Consider the following 7,338-nt stretch of genomic DNA (forward strand, 5'->3'; position numbering starts at 1 on the left):
CAGCCCCCGCTCACCACAACTAGAGAAAGCCTGCACACAGCAACAAAGACCCAATGCAGCCAAAAATAAATAAATTTAAAAAATAAATTTAAAAAAAGGTAGTGCAGGAACTTCCCTGGTGGTCCAGTAGTTAAGACTGTGAGCTCCCGGGCTTCCCTGGTGGCGCAGTGGTTGAGAGTCCGCCTGCCGATGCAGGGTACACGGGTTCGTGCCCCAGTCTGGGAGGATCCCGCATGCCGCGGAGCGGCTGGGCCCGTGAGCCATGGCCGCTGAGCCTGCGCGTCCGGAGCCTGTGCTCCGCAACGGGAGAGGCCACAGCAGTGAGAGGCCCGCGTACCGCAAAAAAAAAAAAAAAAAAAAAAAAAAAGACTGTGAGCTCCCAATGCAGGGGGTCCGGGTTCAATCCCTGGTCAGGGAACTAGATCCCACATGACGCAACTAAGAGCCTGCATACTGCAACTAAAAGAGCCCACATGCCGCAACTAAGACCCGGTTCAGCCAAATAAATGAATAAATAAGGTAGTTCAAAAGACATCAATGATTTGGAATAGATACTGAAAACTACATAAAACCCAAAGATTAGTGTTAAATGTCAGCTGCTAAAATAATTAAGTTATGGTTGCTTGCTTAATGTCCTATAAAACAGCCAACATGTCTAGAACAGAATGATCCTATTTATAAATGAATTTAAAAATATCACTGAAAACAGAGTGAATGAATTTACTCTCCGGATCACACATCTGACAGATCTGAAATGTTCAGTCTGCAATAAGAGAGAATTCTTACTACTACTAACTTAGAATCTTACAAGCGGCATTTGGGCTTTGTCCAAAGAAACAGTTGTACTCAGTTCTTTGTGTCTCTCCAACTTTACACTTTTGTCATTGATAACTAAGCCACAGTTCTAGCCTAAGCAAAGTTATTTCTTACAACCAAAATGAGTGAGTATAACACAGCATTGCAAACAACCATGCGTGTTATAGGTATACATGTATACTTGTGAATTTGAAGTAAATCAACTTAAGTTTTAATTAATCCAACAGTGTCTTTTATCAGTTATGTGTTTAGTACATTCCTATCCTTATGAGATATGGCCTAATATAAATATATTCTGAAACCAAACATAGAATTACATATTTAATTCCAAATTTGGTTAGTTTTACCATTCTACACTTTGAACCACTCTCTGTCAATGTGAACTAAATAAATACGCTGAAGACAGGAAACTTATCTCTATCTCTGGGAAAACTGGATATGCAAAGAAACCTTTTCCAGATTTATCTAACCTAAATTTATATAGCCTAAGTAAGTCATCTGAACTGAAAAAAAAAAAGCCATTAGTCTAATGATTGAAATTAATTTCATAGAACATATTTAATCCTGAGATATTCCACTTATAAAAGTATACTATTTCTTATTTCAATTCCACCTTAATCATCATACACAATTTCCTTTTTCTATTGGTGCATACCTGTACCTTCTACCTCTAAAAGGCCTATTTTCAAGCAAAAATGACAGAATGGCATAGTTCTCTGTTGAACTGCTTAACTGATCAGAACATCATGGTAAGTTTATAGGTTCAAATTTCACACACAGAAAAAAGGGGAAAAAATGGATGTTTCATCTGTTTCAGTAACATAAGAAAGCTTAAATATCTTTATTTTTAACATTAATCATTTCCATAAGATATGAATTTGGCATTAAGTCATGCAGCAGTATATGACATGGGAACGAGCAGAAAATACTTGGCAATATGCCATAACTCTTTTTAAAACTGATGAGTTCAATCTGAAAGGAACATTAGGAGGAAGTAAGTTTATGTTCACAATTTTAAACTCACCACAACATTAAGATATAAATGCTTTAAACAAGATATTTTTATTGACCTTCTAAAATAAGAGAATTTTAGAACTGGGAGCTTAGAGGTTATCCGAGGTTCAATGAACATTTGCTGAGTCCCTAGCTCGTGTCAGACACAGTGCTAGGTGCTTGCAGGTAACTCTATTAGTTCAACCCACTCAATTCATAGATATTGGAGTTTCCGCTCATGCCAAATCAAGCCACGTAGACGCCCAGTGGTATGACTCTATCAAAACAGACTGGTATCATCCTCCTTTATAATCTAAATAAAATTTCAAAGATGCAGTGCTGACCTTATTTAACAGAAACAACAGTCTCTGTGTTTTGAATAACTTATAAAGAATTACAACAATTTAAAAATTCAACTGTGAAAGTCCTCAACCAAGTACTATCTGCGTAAATTTACTGCAAAGAACAAAACGTGGGGCTATCAGAGATGTATGATTTTAAAGACATACAAAACAGAAATTAAACAAATTGCAGATGCCATTTAAAAATCCCTTTGCAAAAAAAAAAAAAGAATTATCAATATGAAAAATTAGGTGCTTGATTGGAATGTCCATTCTATATAAAAGATCATCAACCATATACTAACAAAGTTCTTGAGTATCAGTAAACACTGGCAAGATCTGAAGTTATTTAACTATCACATTATGTAAAACTCCCTGAGGGCAGAGACCCTTTCTAATTCAACGATGTATCCCCAACAGTTAGCACCAACAGCTGGCACGCTGCTGTCAAATGTTAAAGAGAGTGGTGAGCTAACTAATGAACTCACGTGAGCTACTGGAAAATTCACTCTAACAATCTAAAAGGTCTCTTTTTTATAACTCAAATTATTTTTTAAAGTATTAAATAATAATATTCAATGCAAGTGACACTGCATGAAACTTAAGATCAACAACTGTCACTTTTAACTAGTACAATCTACTCTCTGAAGGAATTAATAGACACACCAAGAAGACAAGTATATTTATATACTTTGATTCAGCAGTACTTCTGGAAATCAATTCCAAGGAAATATTCGAAAAGAAAGAAAATGTTGTATACACAAAAGTGTTCATTTCATTGTTATTTTCAATAGGGGGAAAAGGAAACTACCTATACGCCCAAGAGCAGGTAGATGGACTATTTTGCAACCACGGAAAAAGGTTTAAAATGAAGATTAACCTCCTAAGGTCTTCCTGCTTTTACTCCCACCCCCCCTCTCCCAGTTGATTTCCACACAGCAGCCAGAACATTTCCCACAAACGTAAGTCAGAACAGGTCTCTCTTCTACTCAAAACCCTCCAGTGGTTTCCCATCTCATTCAAAGTAAAATCCAAAGTTCTGACCATTGCCTAAAAGGCTTTATAGTGGCCTCGGCTACTTCTTTAACCTCAAGCTCTCTCACTTTCCCTCTTGCTTACTGGCCTTCTCCAAAAGGTCAAGGCAAAGACTGAGCAGTCTTTGCACTTAACAGTCCTCTCTGCCTGTAACCTTCTTCCCCAAGAGAGCATATATCCCTCACTCATGTCTTCCCTGACTACCCTTCCTTGCTACTGTTTCTCTTTATCCTCTTACCCTACTTTACTCTTCTGCATACCTCTTATCATCTGACTTATTCTATATTTATCTGGTTATGGCCCACCTCTCCTGATTAGTATATAAGCTCTATGACAGCAAGGACTTTGTTTTAATAGGCATTTAAAAAGCACTTGTTAGATTAATACTGGATGTTGATAATTGTACAATAATTATTAACTACATGAAAAACCATGCATATAAACAAGCTTGGAAGAGAACAGGAAAAATGATCTATGAACATTTTCAAGTGCTGATCATATTGCTAAGGAGTTTGCACAATAAAAATCATAAGTCAGTCGTGATTATGATTTTAAGCTGTCAAAAGTGACTATAACAATCTTATTTCCTTCAAAGCCGTTTGTTTAGAATTACTAGTTCAGGGGCTTCCCTGGTGGCGCAGTGGTTGAGAGTCCGCCTGCCGATGCAGGGGACACGGGTTCATGCCCCGGTCCGGGAAGATCCCACATGCCGCGGAGCGGCTGGGCCCGTGAGCCATGGCCACTGAGCCTGCGCGTCCGGAGCCTGTGCTCCGCAACGGGAGAGGCCACAGCAGTGAGAGGCCCGCGTACCGTAAAAAAAAAAAAAAAAAAAAAATTAAAATTACTAGTTCAAAATTATTGGTAAAAGTTATTAATGAGAACTTTTCCACATAAAATTGTAATAACAATCACTCTTAAATCTTGTTTCCAAAGACCCAAAGTTTAGTCTGTAAGCGCAGACACTGTCATTCCTGAGGTCACACAGAAGGTGAACAAAGGTATTTGAACAGTTTTAATATGGAACTGAATAATACTCAGGATTCCAGTTTACATTTAAGACAAGCACCCATGGTTGGTTTCAGAGGGTCCCTGAAACTGAATGTGAAATTTTGTGCATAAATGTCTATTGCTTCTTTCCTGAGGAGAGAGTCTATACGTATATTTCACTATAGTCTCAAAGGTGTCAGTGGCCCAAAAAACGTTAATAATTAGTATTTTGTATATTGGAAGTGAAATGCAATCTTCTAATTTGAGCTACCTCTCAAAAAGATAGATGATATGTAAAACTTAGACACATCTTCGTAATCAAACAATTCATTCAAGAAATACCAAGTGCCTACCATGTGCCAGTGGGCATGGTGTGATCCTCAGTACCTTACACCTAAGTATATTTTGTAGTACATAATTCAAAATGCGGAGTAAACAAGATTCACTGAAACACCAGACTAAAAAGAATTTCAACCAACACAAATATAATTTCAAACAGAAAGTGTTATAGGAAATCATAATAAAGACAGACAGGGGATCAGGGCCTGATTTAGTGCTTATTATGGCAAAATATCACAGGTATCAGTTACATCAAAAGAAAAGAAAAACTACACACACGTGTGCCCACCCCCACACACTCTGACAGGAAACCAAAATAAAGTTTCCAAATCCTGTTTCCAGCAGCATCCCTTCTGAGACTGCCCTTTCAGCATGCTTTTGAAGGTAGCAGCCCCACGTTAAAACTAAGAGCTGATCCTTCATTTTTACTGTGATTAAAAACAGGAAAAATCATCATCTCACACCCAGGAAGCAGAAAACTGTGGCCACCTGTACGACTGTGACCCAATAACCTCCTGCCCTGTTATTCCCTTCCTTCTTAAAACCACCTCCCTTCAAAGCAGTGACAAAACGATCTTCCCTCCCAAAACGGAATACATTAACTCCTCAATGCTAGTTCTTTTTCCAAGAGGTCAAATGGTCCCCTAAACTGGTTCTTAGCCCTGTGAGTTGATGTCTTCCCCTCATCTTTCCCCTATAGCAGTAAATTACACAATTTATCTAAGACACTGTCCTTAACTTCCTGAACGAGGGGGCAAAAGACACTCCAACCAGTCCCCGTTTGAAGGAAGACAAGAAGAATCACACAGTGACCTCTTCCCTAACAAAATTCAGGGGAAAAGCAGAGATCCAAGAAAGGCAACGCTGAAAAAGCGAACACATGGCATGCTACGGAAGACGTGGGGAGAGAGGGCGGGAAAGGAGCTGAGAGGTGGAGTGGGGTGTAGAGATGTCAGCCCTGTGCACCGGGGGAATGAAGGAAGGAACGGGAGACCCCGAACCCTAACAAGGGAACACAGAAAGGACACCGCTCCCGTCTACCCGCACCTCTCCAAGGAGCCGAGGGAGGACAGAAAATTCACCCAACCCTGCAACCCCCTTCTACGCGTGCCCCCCAAAGGGTGAGCTGCGTTTGAAAGAAGATCTGACCCTAGTCTGGGGACAAGCAAGAAGAAAAAAAATGCAGCGATGTCTAATCTTCTACCTCTCTCAGGCAGCGAGGGGCGAGGGCACTATGTCCGGGGAGATGGCGAGGGAAATGGGCTTGTGCCATGACACCTCAGGGAGTTGGAGGGTGGGGGACACAATGTCCTCTTTCTCTCCCACACCCGGCCCGGGCCCCTCCCGTCCCTCTCCCGCAGGCCCAACCACAGTCGACCGGCTCGGTCCGCGGGCGTGGTTGGCTCTGGCCCCGGGCGGCAGCGGCCGGGCCTCCCCGAGCCCTGGCCCCTCCCGCCGGCCAGGCCCCCGGGCCGCCGCCCCGGACACCGAGGGAACGCGGAGAAAGAAGGGGGAGCCAGGGGACTGACCGGCGACAGGAGCCGCCTCAGCCCGGGCTCGGCCGACCCGCGCCCCCTGCTCCCTCTGGGGCCGGCTCCGGCTCCCCGCCCCTCACTCACCCCCACGGTCCGGCGCCTCCTCCACCTCCTCCTCCTCCTCCTCCCTCCTCTCGGCCGTGGCTCCTGCTCCGGCTCTGCGCGGCGACGACGGCGGCGGCGGCGGCGGCGGCGGCCTCGAGAGCGGCGGCGGCGGCGCCTCCAGAACGCGCACGCACGCAGCACGCAGGCCCCGCCCCCTTAGTTCCGCCCCGCCCCTTCGAGTCAGCATCGGCGAGGTTTCGGCCCCGCCTTCCCCGCGGCTTTCCGGAGTCCGCTTAAAGGGGCCGCGCTGGAAGGCGGTGGAAGAGCTAAGAACGCAGAGGAAAGAGCGGGGAGTTGCAGCTTTGCCTTGCGTGGGGTGGTGGTGTGGGAGGCTGGAAAGGAAATGAGGAAGGGTCTGAAGATTCAGGAGAATAGAATTTTGGAGGGAATGCAACCATTTGATAAGTACTAATTGAGCATCTAGTAGGTGCTAGGCACTGTCCTAGGTTCAGGGAATGCCGTTGGCAAGCAAAGGCCCCGTGGAGCTTGCATTCTAGTGGGAGAGAGGAGACACAACAAACAAGTAAACAAAAATTTCGGGAAGTGATGTTGTGTGAAGAAATATAAAGCCAGGAATGGGATGACTTTATAGATGGCCAGGTATTGCCCCTCAGAGGAGACCTTTGAGCACATACATGTATGATATGAAGGGGTGAGCCTAGCAAATACCTCGGCAGGAGAGGGGTAGGGGGGTCTTTCCAAGCTGAAAGAACATCAGCCATAAACTCAGAAGTGGGAATAGCCTGGCATGTTGCAGGACCAACAAAAGGCCAGTATGGCTGAGCGTAGTCAGTTAGCCAGAGAGCAGTAGTAGTTAGGCTGAGAGGTGGGGAAGAGGTCAGATCCTATGGCGCCTTATGGGCTGTTAATAAGAGCAACAGAAAGCCATGGGAGGGTGAGCAGAGGAGTGACCGCATCTGATTCACATTTGAAAAAGTTACTCTTGCTAATGTGTGTAAAATACACAACAGGGAAGCACAGATGTCCTCGGGGAGACCAGTAAGGAAGCTGTTTATGGTAGCTTGGACTAGGATGGCAGCAGAAAAGGGGTGAGAAGGGATGTTTCGGGATGTATTCAGATACATATAGATTTGGAATGGATTTGGCAGAGAGTGTGTGAAGGAACAAAAAATCATGAATGATACTTAGGTTCAGGGCGTAAAGGATAGGTTAATGGTGATACTATT

General features: G+C 43.7%; 1 protein-coding gene across 2 annotated transcripts in view; it reads right to left on the reverse strand.

The window, feature by feature from the left end:
* The window catches only part of RAP1A (RAP1A, member of RAS oncogene family), a 77,448-nt gene extending 71,185 nt beyond the window's left edge, over positions 1 to 6,263 (reverse strand). Inside the window, exon 1 of one of the 2 annotated variants that reach the window (XM_082649408.1) lies at positions 6,131 to 6,257. The gene's annotated coding sequence lies outside the window, so the exon portion shown is untranslated. Of the gene's footprint in view, positions 1 to 6,130 lie in introns of both variants that reach the window. The other variant, XM_082649407.1, reaches the window with a different exon arrangement.
* Positions 6,264 to 7,338: the final 1,075 nt, after the last annotated feature.

Source organism: Grampus griseus, assembly GCF_964374135.1.
Source record: "Grampus griseus genome assembly, chromosome: 1".
Lineage (NCBI taxonomy): Eukaryota > Metazoa > Chordata > Mammalia > Artiodactyla > Delphinidae > Grampus > Grampus griseus.